The following is a 21,560-nucleotide window of genomic DNA, read 5'->3' on the forward strand; positions in this document are numbered from 1 at the left end:
TTTATTTATTTATTTATTTATTTATTTATTTATTTATTTATTTATTTATTTATTTATTTATTTATTTATTTATTTATTTATTTATTTATTTATTTATTTATTTATTTATTTATTTATTTATTTATTTATTTATTTATTTATTTATTTATTTATTTATTTATTTATTTATTTATTTATTTATTTATTTATTTATTTATTTATTTATTTATTTATTTATTTATTTATTTATTTATTTATTTATTTATTTATTTATTTATTTATTTATTTATTTATTTATTTATTTATTTATTTATTTATTTATTTATTTATTTATTTATTTATTTATTTATTTATTTATTTATTTATTTATTTATTTATTTATTTATTTATTTATTTATTTATTTATTTATTTATTTATTTATTTATTTATTTATTTATTTATTTATTTATTTATTTATTTATTTATTTATTTATTTATTTATTTATTTATTTATTTATTTATTTATTTATTTATTTATTTATTTATTTATTTATTTATTTATTTATTTATTTATTTCTCTCTAACAATACTAAACAGAGTGAGAAAGAGAGAGAGAGCATATGAAAAGACAATGTCATAAAAACACACAAAAACAAAAATTTAGGCTAAAGAAGTTAGTTTATAATCAGTCGAAAAGTAATCTAGCGATGGACAATACTGACTACTTAGGCGCTCATCGCCTTGTAAAAGTAGTCAATTGGCATATTTATCATGTTTACCAAAAAGCAAGTTGTAAGTTAACATAAAACAATGATGCACAAAATAATATGTGTGACTGTAGCATTTGTGCCATGAATCGACGCTAGAGTACAGCTTTGTTCATAGCTGAGTTAAAATCAGTTTCAGTCCCTACAGGGTTGTTTGTTTTTGTTTACGCATTTTGTACATGAGGGAGGGAGGGAGAAAAACAAATGCAAAGACAACTCTGTGGTCTGATCGGCCCTGGTTTAGAGTAGGGCTGTCCAGCATAATTTTTAATTGCATTATTTACGGGGTGTCATTGTCTGAGTGCAAGCTTTTTTAATTGGTTGGATTGTGTGTGTGGTGAGAAAAACGTTTACTGAGCGCACACGTGAAAACCAAAAAAAAAAAATAAATAAATAAAAAACCTAAATATTTTTTTGTAGTATTAGTGTTGTAGTGCTTTAGCGAAAACAAAGAACTGGTAAAATTTGTTGACATTTTTGGTTTCAGTTACGAAAGCAAAGGAGCAGCACAGACTTCAGTTTTTCTCTTCAACTTTATTTGCAAAATAGGCGGACGGACATTCATTTGTACAGATGAAATTTACACAAAAACCATGGAAAGCAATATTGAGGGCTATTCAATACACCCTAATATATGTACATATTTTTGCTCGACTGCCTGATTGTTCAGCATTGTTTGAATACAAATATATTTGGGTTGCTGCTTCCTCTTTTCACGGCTGTTGGTGTTTTTCTTTTTTGCTTTGCCGTATTATGTATCACGCGCGTATGTATAAATATCTCATATAAGGGCTCCATTCATTCATTCATTGTGAAGTTTGTTTGGGCGGAAAAGCCTTCATTTCGCATATCAGCGAACAATACCAGTTTTTTATTTTAGTTTTCTTTTTTTTTTTTTGCTCTTCAGTGTCTGCATTTTAAATATTTGTACAGAACGCGAAAGACAAAGAGAAATTGTAATTACTTCAATAATGATGTTGTAACAATGGGTAGATAGGCGAACATGGCATGAAAATGGCGGTAGAACTAAGTAGTAGTTAAAGAAACTAGATAAAGTTAAAGGGCCTGAGAACAACTGACTGGCTGAAGGAAGTGTTGTTATAATAAAGAAAACCAAAAATGATAGACAATCAGAGGAATGATTGTCAGTTAGTCAGTCATGATGAAAGACAGACAAAGTGGCAGATAAACTTTGCAAGTTAAGTATAGACATTTATGGGGGAAGACGAACACATCACATGTTTATATTGCACAGACAATATTCAGACACAAATTATACAGGACTGACTAGACATGGTAATAAAAAAATAGTAATTTTGAAAATTTAATACAGGATCTTAAATAGAGATACAATGAAGTTGTATTTTGTTAATCAAAATAAAGGTTTAAATTCCTTTTTTGATTTTAGTTGCCAACAACATGAAGTTTTGCAAGAATAGCTATGCAACTTTTTGTATAGTTTTAATGTAGAATCCCCCAGTTTCTAGGTTGCTGGGTTATATTTTTTTAATTTTATGTTTGTTCTTTTAGCTAGAATCTGGCCCCCAACAATAACACCATGGCACAATAATATTGCATATGCAGCAAACAATCACTGTAATTTTGCTAGTGTTGCTGCTGTTGTCGGTCTCGACGGTCTGTTTATTTTGAATCTTGGTTGCATGTTGGCGTTGATTCGCGCTTGGTTGCACATTTGAAATAATGTGTCAGTCAGTTAGCAAAAACTGATTACAGAAAACAAAAACACCCAACAAAAACATAACAGCTAGTGCTAGCTAACTGACCGGATTGGCAACAAAACAAAGAATGCCCAACCGAACGAGTGTAGATTTTATTATTGTTTCTTATTTTTGTGTGAGTTTGGTAGCTAACAATAACAAGTTTTTAGTAACAAGTTAACTAAGGTGGTAATTTTTTAAAAATAACATAATGAAAATGCGAAAAAGGGGTCTCATCAACATACTGCACATATTAACTTACATCAGAACTCCATTGTTTATTTGGCTAGTTGTTTGTTTGGTTAGGTCAGCAGAATAACAAGAATCTGCAAAGAAGCGTAAAAAAGAGAACAAAAAGTCATGTTTTAGTTGTTCGCAAAAAGAAAAAAACAAAGTATATATAATATTGTTTTGAAATTTAAGAATATTAAATTAAGGGAAGGGATTTCTTGTTGAGAAATACCGTTTAATATGAAACTTCAATTACAAGAATGTGCGTGTTAATAAAAGTCAAGGTGTCAAGAACAAAATATGTATTGCTCGCAAAATGCCCGCTACTTCGTATGTGGAAAGGGAATAATATACAAATAAGCAATATTAAATATGAAAATGGTGGACACGGAACATTTTGATGTACTAATACCTATTTTAATTGATATTTAATTTCATTTAAGAACAGTTCGAATACCTTTACCTATATTCAAAACTATATCCCAAGAGCGATACTCATTTATAGCTCTATCTGTTCTCCCGAAACCAATTACCGTTGTACTTTTCGAATACATAAGTACAAATTTCCAAAACCTCCTCCTTTCTCCACTCTAAACGCCAACTGCTATCCTAATACCGAATTTCACAAATTCATCTCTACCCGTTTAATCAATAACAATTTGAACAAAATTCTGTGCCATTTAGTACTTTTCGTACATTTCGACGCCTCCAAATAATAGTATGCTAAGTCGACTTAGCATGTTTTCAAGTTCTTTACATTTTTATATTTAACGTCCTTTAACTTAAATTCTGTCAAATTTTGGTAATGATCGGACAATCCGAACAGAAGTTATTAACAATTATTTATTTACCATAGTACTGAAGGTCAAAGAAATTTCCAAACTTTTAGAGCTTGTCCTGCAAAACTCGCTTTTCAGAATTAGCAAACTATTATTTGGAGGTGTCGAACGTCCTTTAACTTAAATTCTGTCTAATTTTGGTAATGATCGGTAAATCCGAACAGAAGTTATATACAAATATTGACTTAGCATAGTACTGAAGTTCAAAAAAATTTCCAAACTTTGAGAGCTTCTCCTGCAAACCTCACTTTTTAGACTTAGCATACTATTATTTGGAGGTGTCGATTTATAGTACGTATACCCACATCCACATCCATATCTCAACCCAACATACCAACAGCAACTATAATACATTACTTACTTAGCTGGCCCATTACAGAACATTTGTTCCATAGACCGAACTAAGAAATTATCTCCAATTCTCTCTGTTTAGTGCTTCGCTTTTTGGAATACCGCGCCTTTTCATCTCATCATGAGCTTTTTTGCGCCATCTATTCCTTGGCCTGCCAATTCTGCGTGCGCCGCCATGTGGCTCGAATTTATACTCCTTTTTAGCGGGTTCATCATCGCTCATTCTTATGATATGGCCTAGCCAACGCAATCGCTGCATCTCGATAGGTTTATCTATACCGATGTCGTTGTATAGCTGATACAGCTCATGGTTCATGCGACGCCGATATTCACCGTCAACGCAGATTGATCCGTAGATCATTCGAAGAGTTGTTCTCTCGAACACGCCAAGCACTGCCTTATCTGTTGGCGCAAGTACCCAGGCTTCGGAACCATACATCAGCACGGGTAGTATCAGTGTTTTGTAAAGCGTTGTTTTTGTTTAACGAGTTGTGGCTTTGTTTTTAAAGTGTTTACTTAAGCCAAAGTAGCATATGTTGGCCAATACAATTCTTCTTTTTATTTCACAACTGATGTCGTTTGTTGTGTTTACGGCGGTGCTGAGGTATACGAAGTCCTTTACTACCTCAAAATTATAGGAATCAACTTCAACAGTTTGTCCGATCTCAATGGACGCATTACGCGTCGACACCATCAGCTTGGTTTTGTCGCCGTTTACCGCCAGACCCATTTTAGCAGATTCTCCTTCTACCTTCATAAAGGTATCGGTTACTTCTTTTACTGATCGTCCCATGATGTCTATATCAACAGCATAAGCAAGTAACATGTGGCTATTGGTGTAGATTGTGCCACTTCTTTTGACGTTTGCCTCTCGTATAACCTTTTCTAGCAGGATGTTGAAAAGATCACACGAAAGGCTGTTTCCTTGCCTGAAACCTCTTTTGGTACAAAACTCTTCGGAGAGGTTCTTTCCTATTTTAACTGAAGATTTTGTGTCAGTTAGAGTCATTTTACAAAGCCGAATGAGGTTTGCGGGGATACCAAATTCAGACATGGCTTGGAATACCTTTGAACGTAGCGGGCTGTCGAAGGCTGCCTTATAATCGAAAAAAGGTGGTAGGTGTCGATCTGCATCTCTTAGGTCTTCTCCAGGATTTGCCGCAAGGTAAATATCTGGTCAATGGTGGACTTGCCAGGTCTAAAGCCGCATTGGTATGATCCAATAATTTCGGGTACGCGTTCTTCCTGCCAGATGGAGCTAACTAGCTGATGCATACACCTTATCAGCGTGTCGCCTCCGGTTTTACACAGCTCGGCTGGTAGGCCATCAGCTCCTGCTGCCTTATTATTCTTCAGCCGATTTATTGCTGTCTTTACCTTATCTTGGACGGGTGGTATACATTCAATACCATCTTCTGGGATTGGATCTGTGGTAGCTTCGTCGACATCGCTACTATTGGATACCAACAGTTTGGAAAAATTCTCTTTCCATATCCTTAGCACACTATCTGTATCAGTTACCAGATTACCTTGCTGGTCCCTACAGGAGGATGTGCCTGTGCCAAAGCCATCAGTTTGATGTTTCACTCTTTGGTAGAATTTTCGGACTTCATTCTGGCTCCTGTACATCTCGATTTGTTCACACTCCCGCTTTTCCATCTCTCTCTTTTTCCTGCGGAAAAGACGTTTCTCTTTTTCTCCCAATACCTCTCTCGTGCGCAACGCTTTGCTACTGATTGTAAAGTAGCCCTATGTGCCGCATTTTCTCTTCGATAGCAGCACGACACTCCTGGTCATACCATGGATTCCTTGGTGGAGGTCTCTGGTATCCAAGTACTGATTTTGCGGCTGTTTGCATGGAGTGGGCAATGTTTTGCCATTGTCCTGATATGTTATCGGGACTAGGAGTGCTTTGAATAAGCCGTTCGGCCAGTTGAGTGGAATATGCTGTGGCAATCTGTTGTGATTGCAGCTTACCGATGTCCAACTTCCGTGTTGTGTCTGTAAATTCACCCAAATCCAAACTGTACTAAATTTAGTACCATTTAGTACTATTCGTACACATAAGTATGATAACCTTAAACCTCCTCCATATCTCCATCTTCCACTCCAACAGTAATCTTAATTCCAAATTTCGGGATTCCACCTCCATCCATTCACTCAAATCCAAATTGTACTAAATTTAGTACCATTTAGTACTTTTCGTACACATAAGTACGAATTTCCAACGCTACCTCCATATCTAAATCCTACACTTCAACATCAATCCTAATTCCAAAATTTCAGGTTTGCAGCTCTATCCGTTCACCCGAATCTAAATTGTACTTAATTTAGTTCCATTTAGTACTTTTCGTACACTTAGAGGTCGAATTTCCAAAAACCCTTTCGTATATCTTTTAAACTCTCCATCAGAGACAATCATTCCAAATGTCAGAACTCTAGCTCTTTCCTCTCGATGGATAAACCGATTCGATCCAAAATTTGGCTGTCGTAATATTTAGTCCAACTTTGTTTAAGTTCGAAGATGGGTTATATCGGTCCAGTCCTACCGGTACCTCCTCCACAAAAATTCGAAAATGTTCGAAAAATTTGTGCAAATTTGAGCAACCGATTTCGTCCATACTTTGGACATCGTGAAATTTCTACCAGACTTAGATGAGGTTCCAATATGGACTCAATCACCCAAAATTTCGGATAAGTTCACTTAAAACTTGCTCTCGAATCAATTCGATTTTTTTAATTAATTTCTCATTAGAGACGAGCTTACTGACCAAGATGCTTTTTGAAAAAGGAAAGCCGACGATACGAACCCACACAATCACCACTGTGTGACATGCATGTTTCGCCTTTGGTTTAGGAAGGCTCCTCAGACACATCGACTGTGGGGCGGATTCGCTATCCTCTAACTTATTTCCTCTTTCAAATGCAAGTTGTTTTTTTTTTACAAAGTTGAATTTTTTGTTCAAATCTTTGTATGGCTTTCATGACAAACGCTTAGCGTAGCCTTTGAAAGTTATGAGTTTGTTTCTGAACACTAACACGCCGTGACAACACTTTTTTCCATGTGTGTTTTCAAGGACATGGGTTCGAACCTCAGCCTGGCTCAAGCTGATTTTTATTTTTATTTGAAAATTTTGCCTATTAGGCGAAGGTCATTTTTTCAAAAAGCATCTTGGTCAGTAAGCTCGTCTCTAACGAGAAATTAATTTAAAAAAAATTAATAAAAAATGACCTTCGCCTAATAGGCAAAATTTTCAAATAAAAATAAAAATCAGCTTGAGCCAGGCTGAGGTTCGAACCCACGTCCTTGAAAACACACATGGAAAAAAGTGTTGTCACGGCGTGTTAGTGTTCAGAACCAAACTCATAACTTTCAAAGGCTACGCTAAGCGTTTGTCATGAAAGCCATACAAAGATTTTAACAAAAAATTCAACTTTGTAAAAAAAAACAACTTGCATTTGAAAGAGGAAATAAGTTAGAGGATAGCGAAGCCGCCCCACAGTCGATGTGTCTGAGGAGCCTTCCTAAACCAAAGGCGAAACATGCATGTCACACAGTGGTGATCGTGTGGGTTCGTATCGTCGGCTTTCCTTTTTCAAAAAGCATCTTGGTCAGTAAGCTCGTCTCTAACGAGAAATTAATTAAAAAATTAATAAAAAATGACCTTCGCCTAATAGGCAAAATTTTCAAATAAAAATTCGATTTTTGTTGAAGCAAAATGCATTCGCAGCCTCAACTACGACGGTAAAAGTTTATTCGGTGGCAAGTCCATACTTCTTGAGAAAACAGCACGAGAGGTGTAAACAAGCCATATTTAGAGGCGGCATATGTAGTGGCTGGAGAGCATGATAACACTCGAACTAATCAACCGATTTGGCCCAAAAGTTGGTTTTCGTCATATTTTGTCCAAACTTAGTGTCAGTTCGAAGATGGGCAATACCGGTCCACAATTTCCCATACATCCCCCAAATATTTTAAAAAATATCACTTAAATGCACGATATCTCTGGAACAGTGCAAACAATTTGGTCCAAACTTAGGATCTCTTAATATTTTGTCCAAATTTAGTTTAACTTTTAAAATGGCCCATATCGGTGCTCTTCTTAGGGTACAAAAGTTCAAAATTTGTGTCTAAGTGCAATTATACTGAAGCTGATTGTTGTGGTCCTGTTTACAGCGATATTTTGTTTTCCGAGGACAAGTCCATGCATCCTGGCATACTGGTCCAATAGTTATATAATGACCCACTGAAATGACTAGTGGGCGCGATATCTATCGAAAAGATGTGACCTCCAAAATAAGATCCACTTCCATAATGGAATATGTCGGTACATTCCTTTAAGTACTTCCTCCGCAACACTTTTGAGATTTAATCCCAATCCACATTTTTGTCGGCAAGTTTAAATGTCAAAAAAGGGCCACAACATTCTGAAAAGACCCTAAACACATTCGATCTGGCCGTAGATGAAAGTTTCAATTCTTATAGGCTGCGGATATATCTCTGTCGGCAAAGCCGATTGATACTCTTTTTACTTCTTTTTGGTTAAAAATCCACAAATTTAGAACAAAATGGTAATTATTCAATTCCCACTACCACATGGGACTCAACATTTTTGTAAATAATCGTAGTTAAATACAAAAAAATCAGGAAAATTGAAGAGTACAATCGTTGATAAAAATCGGTTTTAAATATTAAATCGCTAAAATTGCAATTTCTGTATCGGTTCTATCATATTTTTGTACTTTTTTTATTACTTTGCATACTTACGTGCCGGCATAATCTAGATTATATCATGTAATACGAATTTGCATATTGGCATAATCTTCTTCATTAGAAATATTCAACACCTTTGCTGATGAAATTATAAAATTGTCTACCAATCTCATACAAATGTTTTCCTATAACTATGTACTATGTGGAGCTCTATATTTTATAACTACCTGTTTCAGGTTTTTTTTTTTCATTTTCTATACGAAACTTTATTATACACTTAGTTTTATTACTATTTTGTTTATTAAAGCATGAAATTAAAATAGACCGGTTGCTAGTTTGTTAGGATGGTTGGCCAACCATACAAAAACAAGCGTTCAAATAATCGACAGTGGAACCCTGCATTCCAAAGCTCTCACAAAGTGTAAATTCATGGAAAATAAACTCTGCTTAGTTAATGTGTTGTTTGAGAAACGTGTGAAAAGTTTCACTGTGAATATACTTTCTAAAATACATTTTTGTTAAGCAACAAGAATGACGATAAGTATGGAATGGAAAGCATTAAAACAATTAAACGAGACAAACCAAACTCAGCAACAAGGTTCAATGAAATTTTAAGTAGTATAAGAGGTTAAAAGTGGCCACAAACTGTAAGCAATACATTAATGCAGCTTATGGTAAGTTGTAAGGGATTATCGCTTACAATAGCAATGAGAAAGTAACAAAATAAAAAGTATTTTGAATAACAAGTAAGAAAGGCGTTATGTTCGGCCGGGCTAAATTTGTTATACCCTCCACCACCACTGTATTTAAGTAAATATGAACAGCTAGTAACTACTAAGCTCTTTCCCTACGTTAACTATAATTCCTTGGAGGAGAATAATATCTTAACGCATGATAATCACTTTATACTGATAATTTTCTGTGTGAAGATTTTCTACCCATTCAGAGTTCAAAATACCAGTTGACATCCACTTCAGAAGGAAAATGTAGCAACACTCTTTAAAAGAGCTCACATGGGGCGTCAGAGTTGTCCTTGTATCCTGTGACTAAACATAATACCAAATTACTGGTTCAAAAATTTGAAAAACAAACCCCATTGAAATACCTAAAATTCGACAATACCGGTCCATGGGGGTTAGATTAAAACCTACATATATATGGATAATATTATTCCCATTAACAAGCAATTCGGTGGGGAAATGTTATTAAAATCTTCAAAAAATCTCAAAATGGGTGGGTCACCTTCATGGGGCCTTTGGCAAAACGTGGGCGTATGCTGTGTGATTTTTTTTTTTTTTTTTTGTTGCAAGGAATGTTTTGTACCTGTTATAATGTTTTGTACCCCTGACAAAAACTTCCAAAATATCGAAAATCCGTGATTGCAGTTCTGTGGGAGCTATACAAAGAACTTCATAATACCGAAAATCGTAAGGTACCGTTTCATGGGGACTATATGAAGACGTGGATCTATACCGAACAATTTCAGATGCAGGATTTTATACCCCAACGAAGACTATGTACCAAATTTCAGCCATTTTGGGGGATATTGAAGCCACAACCTTCAAAATACCGAAAATCGGGAGTTACTGTTCTTTGGGGGCTATATAAAGACTTGAACCTATACCTACAAATTTCAGGTGGAAAGTTTTATGTCCACAACGAAGACTAAATAACAAATGTCAGCCATTTGGGGAGATGAGGCAGCTTCAAAAAACGGAAATCGGGAAGTACCGCTCTATGGGGACTATAATAAAACGTTGACCTATACCGACAAATTTCCGGTGGGAGGTTTTATGCTCCCAACGATGACTAAATACCAAATTTCAGACATTTCAGTAGTATATTGAGGCCACAACCTTCAAAATACCGAAATCAGGAGGTACCGATCTATGGGGGCTATATGAAGACCTGAACCTCTACCTACAAATTTCAGGTGGAAAGTTTTATATCGACAACGAAGACTGAATACAAAATTTCAGCCATTTCTAGGGATCAGGCAACAACTTTCAAAATAACGGAAATCGGGAAGTACCGCACTATGGGGGCTATCTATCCCCCATCTTCCCCCAAAATTTCGTGACTATCCGATCAAAATTCCAACCTGTAGCGTGAATAAAAAATGAAAAAAATTGGATATATTACTGACTTTTGCGATATCTCGGTTGTTTGCCCACTTACGCCAACATACTTTACATTAATATAAAGGAGATCTTTTCTTCTTCCATTGACGGGCTTTCCATTTGGAATACTTTTACCAGAAGCGGAGATATTCGCATAAGAAAAAACGTTGACTTTTGTCCACATAAGCTTTTTGCTTATTCCTACTCCTGAATATTATCCGACCATCACCAAACATAATAGACTTCTTCCTCTGTGGGACTCGCATCAACTCGCAAAAAAATCGTGACGATCCGATCAAAATTGCGACCTGTAGCGTGATTACAAAAAAAAAAAAACGGAAAATGGGATGCATTACCGACTATTGCGATATCTCTGTTGTTTGATCACCTACGACAACCTACTTTACATCGTTGTAAAGGTGATATCTTCACTTTACTTTGCATCTTAGTAAAGGTGAGATATTCTACTTTCATAGTCAGGCTTTGCTTTTGGAAGCTCGCCAACCAAAGCTGTGAAATTCGTCATTATAATTAAAATTTCAAAAATGAAAAGCTGGGTCGTATTAGCGACTATTTCGATATCTTCTCTGTTTGACCACCTACGGCAACCTACTACACATCGTTGTTGTAAAGGTGATATTTGCTACTTTCATTAGCAGGTTTTTCTTTTGATTTACCCCTTATAGATGCGGAGATATTTGCTTTGAAATAAAACGTTGACTTTTTCTCCAGATAAGGCTTCTTCATCTCCGGGACCCTCACCAACACCTAAAATTTGGTGACGATCCGATCAAAATTACGACCTGTAACGTGATTACAAGGTTTAGATGGACAGACGGACGGACGGACGCGCATAGCCAGATCGACTCAGGTCGTCGATACATTCATATTGGTATACATATGTATGGGTCTACGACCATTATTTCGATGCGTTACAAACTTTTTACCAAAACCATCTTATAATACCCTCCCCACATAGTGGTGTAGGGTATAATGATACCCTCTTTTTTATAATGGAGGGTATAATATTATATAGTAAATGTTAGAAAAGTCTATGTAAAAAATCTGATTATCATATGAGAGATAATACGATATACCTAGCTATATGTGTCCGTTCTTTATAAATTGTATTCAAACCCCTGTCCGCAATTATGTAAGAATAGTAACGAAATTTTTAAGGAGGCTCGAATTTTAACCAGTGAATGCAACTGCAGTTTTAACGTGCTGAATACAAGGGCTCAATTACCAGCCCAAACAATGTCAACACTGCCTTGCTTAATCGTCGTGAGTAACAGCCATGTAAATCTTTCGCACATGGCGATAAAATTGAGGTATGCCTTTATTGCTTAAGAGATGTTCCTAGTACATTGCTTTTTTTACAGTTATATTCGTGAATAATTAAACGGTAGTTTGTATAAGATTTTATTCTAATAATTATGTCATAAGTGAGCTTTAGAATTTAAAACGCCTTCTATCGAATTACCCTTTCAAAATTACATTCATTTCACCATCCCATAACTTCCGTCCAAGTTGCTATTGAATATTCGACATTAAAAAATATTAGAGCCCAAGTCGTCAAAGATCTAGATATCTCTTACACTTTAATTTTTATTGACAAATCCATAAAAACTGCTGTGTGTATGATGCCAGCAGCCTGCACATGTCCAGTAGCATTAATGCTACTGCTTACAGTTAACTTTTGTTTTTTATTATAACACACACACATACACAACAAAGCACTTGAGACACATAAAAAAGATTAAAGTCGATTCACTGTTTTGTTGTTGTGCCAATGCTGCTGCTGCTATTGTTGCATTCATTCAAAGGACATTTGTATCAAAAGAAAATTCTTAAACAAGCGACAGCATTGTCGTAACGCATTGACATTGTGCAGCTGGTGGCACAAAATTATTTTGTACATATGGCGGCTGGTGGACAATTTATCTGCTTTTCTGGATGATTGTTAAAAGCGCTCTCTACTAGATGTAATGTCGTCTATGGGAAATGGAGGGCAGTTGGATGATTGTTTTTTTTACTATTCAAATATAAACTTTTTTATTGTTGATTGTGTGTCTGGTAGATGGTATGTCCAGCTGCAAGGATGTCTCTGCAGTCATCTCACTTGTCAACATTTAAGTTTTATTTTACTGCCTATACTTCTGTTTACTCGGCTGGTGTTTTTTGGTTTTTCATTTATCCAGCTTACCAGTCACTCGACCAGACTTGGACAATTTCCAATCTCTCTCTGTGTTTTCGTTTTGCATCCATCCTCAGCTGAATGATATTTCTTATTACCCATTTATTACAATTTGTGTGTTTTATGGTTCCGTTTACGACTGATGGTATTCATTCACTTTTTGGTGGTTATTTGTTGGCCAAAAAGTTTGTTGTCATTCCACGTGTTTTTTTATTTTGTATAAATTGCAGCGTAAAAAATTTGATTTTGTACTTATTTGTATTGTTAGTTTGGTAACTGTTTTGGGACAACCTACACCAAAAAGGTTTGGAAATTTTGAACTACATATGGAGTTCGATATTTTCTGAGTATCTTCAAAACATCTTAATTCGAGTTAGTCTTATATGAGGGCTATACCAAACTGTGGTAGGTCAACAACCTGATTTTTTGCAAGGAATGTGATAATATGTAATAATTATATATAATTATATATATATATTATGTATTAATGTTTTATATCTTTAGGAAAGAAAATCGGCAGTACCGTTCTATGGAGGCTGCATAACATGTGGACCTGCAGCAAGAAATTTATGGAGGAAAGTTTTGTAACTCCAACGAAGATTAAATAGCAAAATTCAATCATTTCGGTTGATTTCAGGTCAAACGTTTTATACCCCAACGAAGACTAAACACCAAATGTCAGCCATTGCAGGGTGATAATGAGGCCACAACTTTCAAGATACTTAACACCGGGAGGTACCTTTAAATGACAGATATGTGAAGGCGTGGACCTATACTGACAAATTGCAAGTGGAAAATTTTTGTAGCCCCAACGAAGACTAAATACCAAGTTTCAGCGATTTTGGTGGGATATTGAGCCCTCAACCTTCAAAATACCGAAAATTGGAAGGTACCGTTCTATGGGGGCTATATAAATAGACCTATACCAATAAATTTCAGGTGGAAAGTTGTATACCCCCAACAAGGACTTAATACAGCCATTTCGGTGGAATATTGAGGCCACAACATACAACATACCGGAAATCAGAAGGCACCGTTTTATGGGGGTTATGTGAAGGCGTGGAAAATCAAATGCAAAATTTCAGCGATTTCGGTGGGATATTGAGGTCACAACATTCAAAATGCCGAAAATCGGGAGGTACTGTTCTATAGGAGCTGGCGGAAAGTTTTATGCTGCCAATAACAACTATATACCAAATTTCAGCAATTTCGGAGGCATATTGAGGGCTCAAAATTGAAAATACCGAAAATCGAGAGGTACTGCTTGGGGACTATATGAAGACGTGGGTCAATACGATAAATTTCATGTTGAAAGTTTTATAGGTTTTAGTGGGATATTGAGGCTGCAACCTTCACTATACTGAAAATAGGAAGGTATCGTTCTATGGAGCCTATATGAAGACGTGGACCTACACCAACAAATTTTAGGTGGAAAGTTTTATACCCCCAATGAAGACTTAATACAGAGTGTCAGCTATTTTGGTGGGATATTGAGGACACAACCTTCAAAATAACGAAAATCGGGAGGTACCGTTATACGGGGGCTAAATGAAAAGTGCGTCCTGTATCTTGATTTCAACAGACGGACGGTTATATCGTCTTATGAATTTTGTGCTCAAGAATATACGTATATACCTTATTCAATGGAATTATTTGCCGGGGACCCTATATAAGCGGAATAAATGGTGCAGGGAATAAAAATGTGAGTGAAAACAAGTAAAATAGTATCAGTCGGCTTTGCCGAAAGGAATATAACCTTAGGCTTGTGCGAACTGAAATACATTTTTCCCAAAAAACGTTTTCAGAATTTTAGACGTATTAAATCGTGGATTAAATCTCAAAAGTTTTGCGGCGGAGGTTCCTTAAAGAATGGACCGATATAGTCCATTTTGGAACATGGACTTTCCCACGAAAAACATAATATAAAATGTCCAAAAGGTTCTCAAACAGTCCCTAAATCGCACTTAAACAAAAATGTTGCATGTGTGTGTGGGTGGATCCCCAGGGAGTGAACCGATATGGCCCCCTTTTAAACATAACTAAGTTTGGACAAAATATTTTAAGACCAATAGTAGGGCCAAATCGGTTGCTCCGTTTATAAAATATTCGAAAGGAATAGATATAATAATTGTTCCACAAACATCCCAGATGGGACAAGGGAGACTACTCTCATATCAATGAGTGCACCACGATTCATATTAACTCAAAGATATGGGACCTATAGTTTATCGCTGAGTCCGAACGGCATGTCCTAAAACACCACTTGTAGAGATGTTTTACATTACTGGAATACTCAGAAAATGTCGCCAATATTACTGAGGGGAATCGAACCCACTACCTTCTGAGTGCATATACCGTCTAGCGAAAATAGAAATTTTAAAAGATTATTCAATAATTGTTGCTCCTGCATACTGAAGAATGTCTGCACCGCTGAATAATGTAAGGCTGCCTTCTCAAAGGTGTACAAGGAATGCAAGGTAAACACTGCATTACGGTGACACCCTAGTCATACCCAATCTCCCAATATTTTGTTAAAAGCGATATCTTGTAGCCTTATAAAAACCTACAACCTTCTTCAACTTTGGTGGTATAGCATAAAGCGAAAATTTCAGCCTATCATAGCTGTTTGCTACAATTCGTTATTACTGGCCAGTTGAGACAATTTTCTAAATGAAATGTTTTTTTTTTATTTTTTTTTGCATACTGTGAGAATATAGTAAATTATTTTTGCTTGGAGAGTAATAAAATATTTACGGCCATTCTTTTTCACAGTCTACCACCACTGCTGCTGCCATGGTCATAAAATAACACAACTGAAACAAAAAACAATCGTAACGAATAATAGTTGACAACCAACAAAACATAAAAAAGAGATAAGCTGTAAAAAAGTAAAATATAATATAATTTCTTTTCATTGTTTGGTTGTTGTTTTTTATTTTGTTTGGTAATAAAATAAATAATTACACAAAGGAAATGGAAGATAAACGCCATGGCATAACAATAAGGCGTTATAAATTTTCTTGCCTACTTTTAGGAGTTGTTAATAAGAATAAAACACGATAGTCCATCTTTACGAGAAGTTGTTTCAAAAAAACAAAAATGTTGAAAATTACCTTAAATAAGCCAAAGGCCACGAAAGGCAAATCGCATAAACTTTTCTATACAATGTTTTAAGTTTATTACGGAACGAGTATGGACCGACAGGAAGGCAGGCACCCTGTGAGGAAGAGCACTGGTCATAGTGTGATTTTAAATAATCCATCTTTTCACTTTTAAACTTGAAATGAAAAAATGTTTATTGACTTGTCTAAGATTTTGGGTTAATAAATCCTTTTAATCAGCCATGGTGTTGGTGGAGTGATGGCTGCTTCGTTGTTTGTTTGTGTGGCATGTAACAGCAGCAACCATCGTGGCATACTTAAAAACCAAAATTATATGTTTTAAGTTAGCTTAGAGTGGTTTAAGTTTATGGAAGTTAAAATTTATAGTTTCTCCTAGCTGGTGCTGCTGCTGTTTTGTGTTGAAGAATGATTGTGAGTGCTAAAGGATAACCTTGAGACCACAACCATCAAATGATTTACTTACTTACATAGCTCAAGGTAGCTAGCTGTGTTTTTTAGTTTATATTTTTAAACACTGCCAAGAATGAAATTTATGGCGTTTGCGTGCCATGTCGAAATTCCTCTCATTTAAAGGCATTGTTTCTTTTGTGTGCTTAAGCTTATTATTACAATAGCGTTGGGTAATGTACATGTGCTGCTTGCTATAAGTTGTGGAGTGGAGTTATAAATAAGTAATAGCATGCATTGCAGGATTTTAAAAATTCATTTGAAAAATGAAACAAAACCAAGCAACGTAACTTTATACATGTGTTGAAATATTTTAAAAAAATGTGTAGGAAAAAGAATTAGGAGGTTTAACAATGAAGTTATTAGAGCTCATTAGGAAGTTTTTTTGCGTGAGGTTTTTGTAGTGTTTTAAATTATATAAAACAAGTAAGGAAAACAAAACCAAACCAAACACAATAATTATGCCGTATATAAAATATATTGATTTTTTACCGAAATGATGGGATATACCAAATCACTGGCATATACCAAACACTTTTAGTAACTAAAGTGTTTGGTATATGTCGCTCGAACAACCTACTGAAACAAAAGAATCAAAACGATGCGAATTTTGTGTAGGAGGTACCCGAAGGAATGGACCGATATAGTCTGTATTCCAACCTGATATATGACTGGAAGAAATAATACGATGTGTAAAGTCTGCACCAATCAGAAACTCTCTGCGAGAATTATCTTGCGGATTTGCCATTTTAGTTGGTGCTGTCATGGTTTCTTGGAGCTTTTGAGCAAATATCTCAGGAAGTATGGACTTGCGCAAGAAAAAAATTGTTTTTGTGTTTATAGCGTTAACAAAGACCACACAGATTTAAGAAAACTTTAGGAGTGGCTCTGAACATTAGAACATTTCGGGGATTTCCCAGGTAAGCAAAATAATAATAATAATGTTGTAATCATGATCACACGATTACCCGCCGCTATTAAAATTTCAACACTATCCGGGAGTAGCCTCAAATGCGATTTAAAAAGAAAAAGTTGTTGAACTTTTGCGGAGGAGGATCTAATATCATTCTTTCAATGGCTATCGTGCTATTTTAGTTGGTGACTGTAGGATTTATAGAGCTTTTCGATCATTACGTCAGGAAGCTTGGATTTGACCACCAAACAATTATATCGTTGCAATTAAAATCACTAGGACTACATTCGATGAAAATTTCAAGACCATCTTCCAACAGATCTTAGAGTGAACTTAAGAGACACTTTTGAACTTTTGTTGTTATTGTAATAACATATAATATTTTTGTATGTTCCTTTTTCATGCTTAGTCTGGCTCTGGCTCTATCTCCGTATTTAGGAAAGAGACCTCTTCATTGTTGATTGGATTTGGCAGGACAGTTGAAATGATGCAGTGTGTCGTGCGAGCCTGTATCGCATGCTGGGCAGATGTTTTGCACGTTGTGAGCAATGCTTGCCCTATAGGATTTAAGACGGTAGCATCATCCCGAACGTAGTTGAGTCAAAACTACTCTGGTCTGTCGTGGCAGATGGGATTCATCAGCTGCTATAAATGATGCATGTACTATACTTCGAGGACCGCATTTACACTATAGTTGTTTATAGCATCTGCTACTATTCAAACCTACCTCATAGGCTTGTTGATCTAAGGGTTCTCTCTGGTAACGTTGGGCGTGAAATGGCTGGGTGGGCGTGTCTTATGATTAAGTTAACTCTCACGATGACATTCGAGCAAGTACTGCAACGAATTGCCATACTAGAAGAAGAAGCTTCTTCTCCCCTGTGATGACTTGACAAGTCCCCTGTTACAGTTCGAAGGAAGGCATTCTGACAGGTTTATATACTGTTCGGTAGCGTTACATTCACGTTCGTGGATCATATTGGCGCCGCATAGGACCATATTAGCGCCGACCGATTACATTATACGTGCTCTACTAGGATTCTTTGTCTGTAGCCCAAGTGCTGGGGATTTCCTGCTGCTACCAACGACAAGGATATTCAACTCTGTCCTCATTTCCGCACTCTTTGTGCTGTACAGAGTGGCCGGATATTTTCATGCTCCTCACGTCTGACAGGTGATAAGATCGATCAAGTAGGTGTTCCAACTATCACAAATTACATTAGGAAAAGTACTCGGTGCCAAGATCGTGCAATCATCTGCATAGGTAAAGATCTCAATGCTACAGGAAGATGATGGAATACCTTGGGGAACTCCTTGTTCCACTGTGTGGCGCTTCAACTTCTTCTCCTACATATAATTGATGTTTCAACATTGAAACTTGACCGGAAGGTAGACTGCTCGATGTCCTCAAACAGCGTGGATTCGGTAACAGTATCAAAGACTTTGGATAACTCGAGAGTCACCAACACTGTCCTATGACATGTTATGGTTGAGTTGTCGCGCTGTTATAGTGCTGCTAAAGGGAGCTATGCTGATAATCGCCAACTGGATAACTATGCTGATACTGGGGAAGAGTAAAGCCTCAAGATTAACAGCTACGGACGACAACAAAATTGGTGTATACAATTCAACTTTATTGGCATTCTTGCCTTTTTCAGTAGCGGTGCCAACCTGTCCATTTTCAAGACTTCGGGCACGATGTGGGTAGTTAGCGACAGGTTGAGAACTATCGTAAGATACTCCACCCCCGGTGTATCATCATCCATTCAATTGTTATGTTTCCTCCTCGGCATGAACTATCTAATGCGACGTAGTACTCTTTTCTACGACCTGCCACTCTCGGCGTTCTCTACGAACCATCGATCAAAATAACCGCTTCGGATCGTATAACTTCGGAAGGAAGATAGCACCTTATTCTCAGGGTTCGAGAATGACTTAAATGTTGCTCACGATTCACGTATTCCGGCCTCAATGCTGCAATTCCTTAAATTCCACCGACCAACTTTTTAATTTTCAGTGTCGGATCCCTAGTCCTAGGCTCACTGGGGCTAGATCCATGAAGCTCATCACGCTCGTTTGCTAGTTTCACAGACACTTTTGGAAAATTTGGTCTCACTTCGGGTATTCGACCAGAAGGTGTATAGCAAGCGGAGGCTGCTTTGAAGCGTTTGGTTTATTCTGAAATTAGGCCAATTAACTTTCCCCTGATTGATGACAGCGCCGCGTTCAGAGGTTAAGAAATAATAATAAATATTAAATATATACAAAAAATATGTTGTTTTTTTATAATGTTTTATTTTTATAGTTTTATTGTAGTTTTACCTTTTCTCAGATCGGAACACTCACATTTTGATGCAAAGTATGAAAAAATCGAAAATTTTAATATCGAACTTGACTTTTCACCGGAAAGCTGACAGTGTTACCTATCGAACAAAAAAATTATGAAAATATTTCTATCCGTTTAAAACTTACAGAGTTTTGTCAGAAAAAAAACCTTCTGAACCACTGTGCCCCGTTTTCACTTGCTTCATTTTATTATGTGTTCTCTTTAAAAGGTCAACATCTCTAAAAAGCCTTTAAAGCTTCTTAATTTCACCAAAAATAGAAACCAAAATTTGCAGTCAAATATAGTGGTGTAGAAGGGAACGGCTCATATAGAGTTCGATCGTGGCTTTATAAAACCTTACATGCTAACGAAAATATACCATTTCTTTAAATTTACATACACGAAAAACAAAGACTTAAACGATTTTCCATGAAAATATTTTCGAGGCAATCATTTTCAACCTTCAAATTGTTATGCAAAGAATTTATGCAAATAAAGTTATATTTTGCCCAAACTTCTTAATACAGCTAAACATGTCATGGCCTACAAAAAACATCATATACAAACATTTTTACAAAACGTGCACAGCATTTGATTCATTGCCAAAAAGTAACAAAACATATATTTACTTATTCCTTCACCCAGGAAAGAAAGGACAATTGCCATTAGATTTAAACCCACTAAAATTTATGACAGTTTGGTTGTGGGACATAATTGTTAACTTGGTTGATATTTAACTTAACTCGAATTTCATTCAAGGCAAACGAATTCATCACCATTTACAGTAAACAATAACAACAACATCGACAACATAACTACAACAATGGTAAATGCGTCATGGTGGGTTTCGAATTTTTATGAAGTTTTCACATGTAAACTAACAGTAACGGGAAAACACTTCCGGTGCCAAATGGCAGGTTTTGTTCTCTGCCCATTCTCCCCGTATCAATATGTGTACATTAACTGTTCATGGCGATGTTCTTGTTTTCGTTTTACTACCCGCCGTGATTGATTGTTGGCAAAACAAAATAAATGAATGGAGGAGCATAAACACAAAATGTGGGCTAGAACAAAGATTGATATCGACGCGAAAACAGCCAACAACTGTTTAAGCGCTCAAAACCATTGCAAAACAATTTTCCACCCACATACAAGCAATTTTCCTACGCCCCATCGACATACCGTACCTTTTTTCACTTAGGGAAATGTAAGCAATATTGCTTTTCAATTTGGAATATTTTTGTGCGAAATATTCTTTGTTTTTATTTCATTTTTGTGAGTTGAGTAAAAATTAATAAAAATGCCAGAAGCTTCTTCTAGCGCAGAACCCACCGCATCGCATAGCACTGTTTCTGTTTGCATTTACTGCTGTTTGAGGAAAAGGAGGAGGATGATTTTGCAATAATAAAAAAATATCCATTGTATGCGGACTTATTACAAAAAGCAGTGATCTATTTTACTACTGTCTTATTTCTATGCAAGCAACAGCAAGACCCAGTATCCACATCATGGAAACCTCATGAAATTTTCATTTTATCGTTCGTTTATGCTTACCTTAAACTATAACATACCAATGGTTCTCATAAGCTGTGGGCAGACAGGTAAAGTGTAGGTATTTTATACAGTTGTCTGCGAGTGTCGCGTGTGTCTTTCTTGTGTGTGTGCGTGTTCAAAGATAGAGTTACTCCACTGTGGTTCTAGCGGAGAGAGAGCAGGGAAAGAATGTTATACTGCAAAGATAGCAAATGCATTCACCCAAAAGGATATTAAACATTGCATAACAAAACCTACAACGTTATGCGTTGTAATACCACCGTCGTTGCCATTGCTAATACCATAACCGCTAGCAACAACAA

At 36.0% G+C, this 21,560-nt stretch overlaps 1 protein-coding gene across 1 annotated transcript in view; it reads right to left on the reverse strand.

Annotated features, from left to right (window-relative positions):
• LOC141390820 (protein toll-like) overlaps positions 1–21,560 on the reverse strand; it is a 388,884-nt gene that overhangs the window by 169,294 nt on the left and 198,030 nt on the right. Inside the window, exon 5 of the mRNA XM_073963779.1 lies at positions 2,707–2,770. The gene's annotated coding sequence lies outside the window, so the exon portion shown is untranslated. The remainder of the gene's footprint in view (positions 1–2,706; positions 2,771–21,560) is intronic.

Source organism: Musca autumnalis, unplaced genomic scaffold (assembly GCF_047663935.1).
Source record: "Musca autumnalis isolate F117 unplaced genomic scaffold, ASM4766393v1 scaffold_1, whole genome shotgun sequence".
NCBI classification, from domain to species: Eukaryota; Metazoa; Arthropoda; class Insecta; order Diptera; family Muscidae; genus Musca; species Musca autumnalis.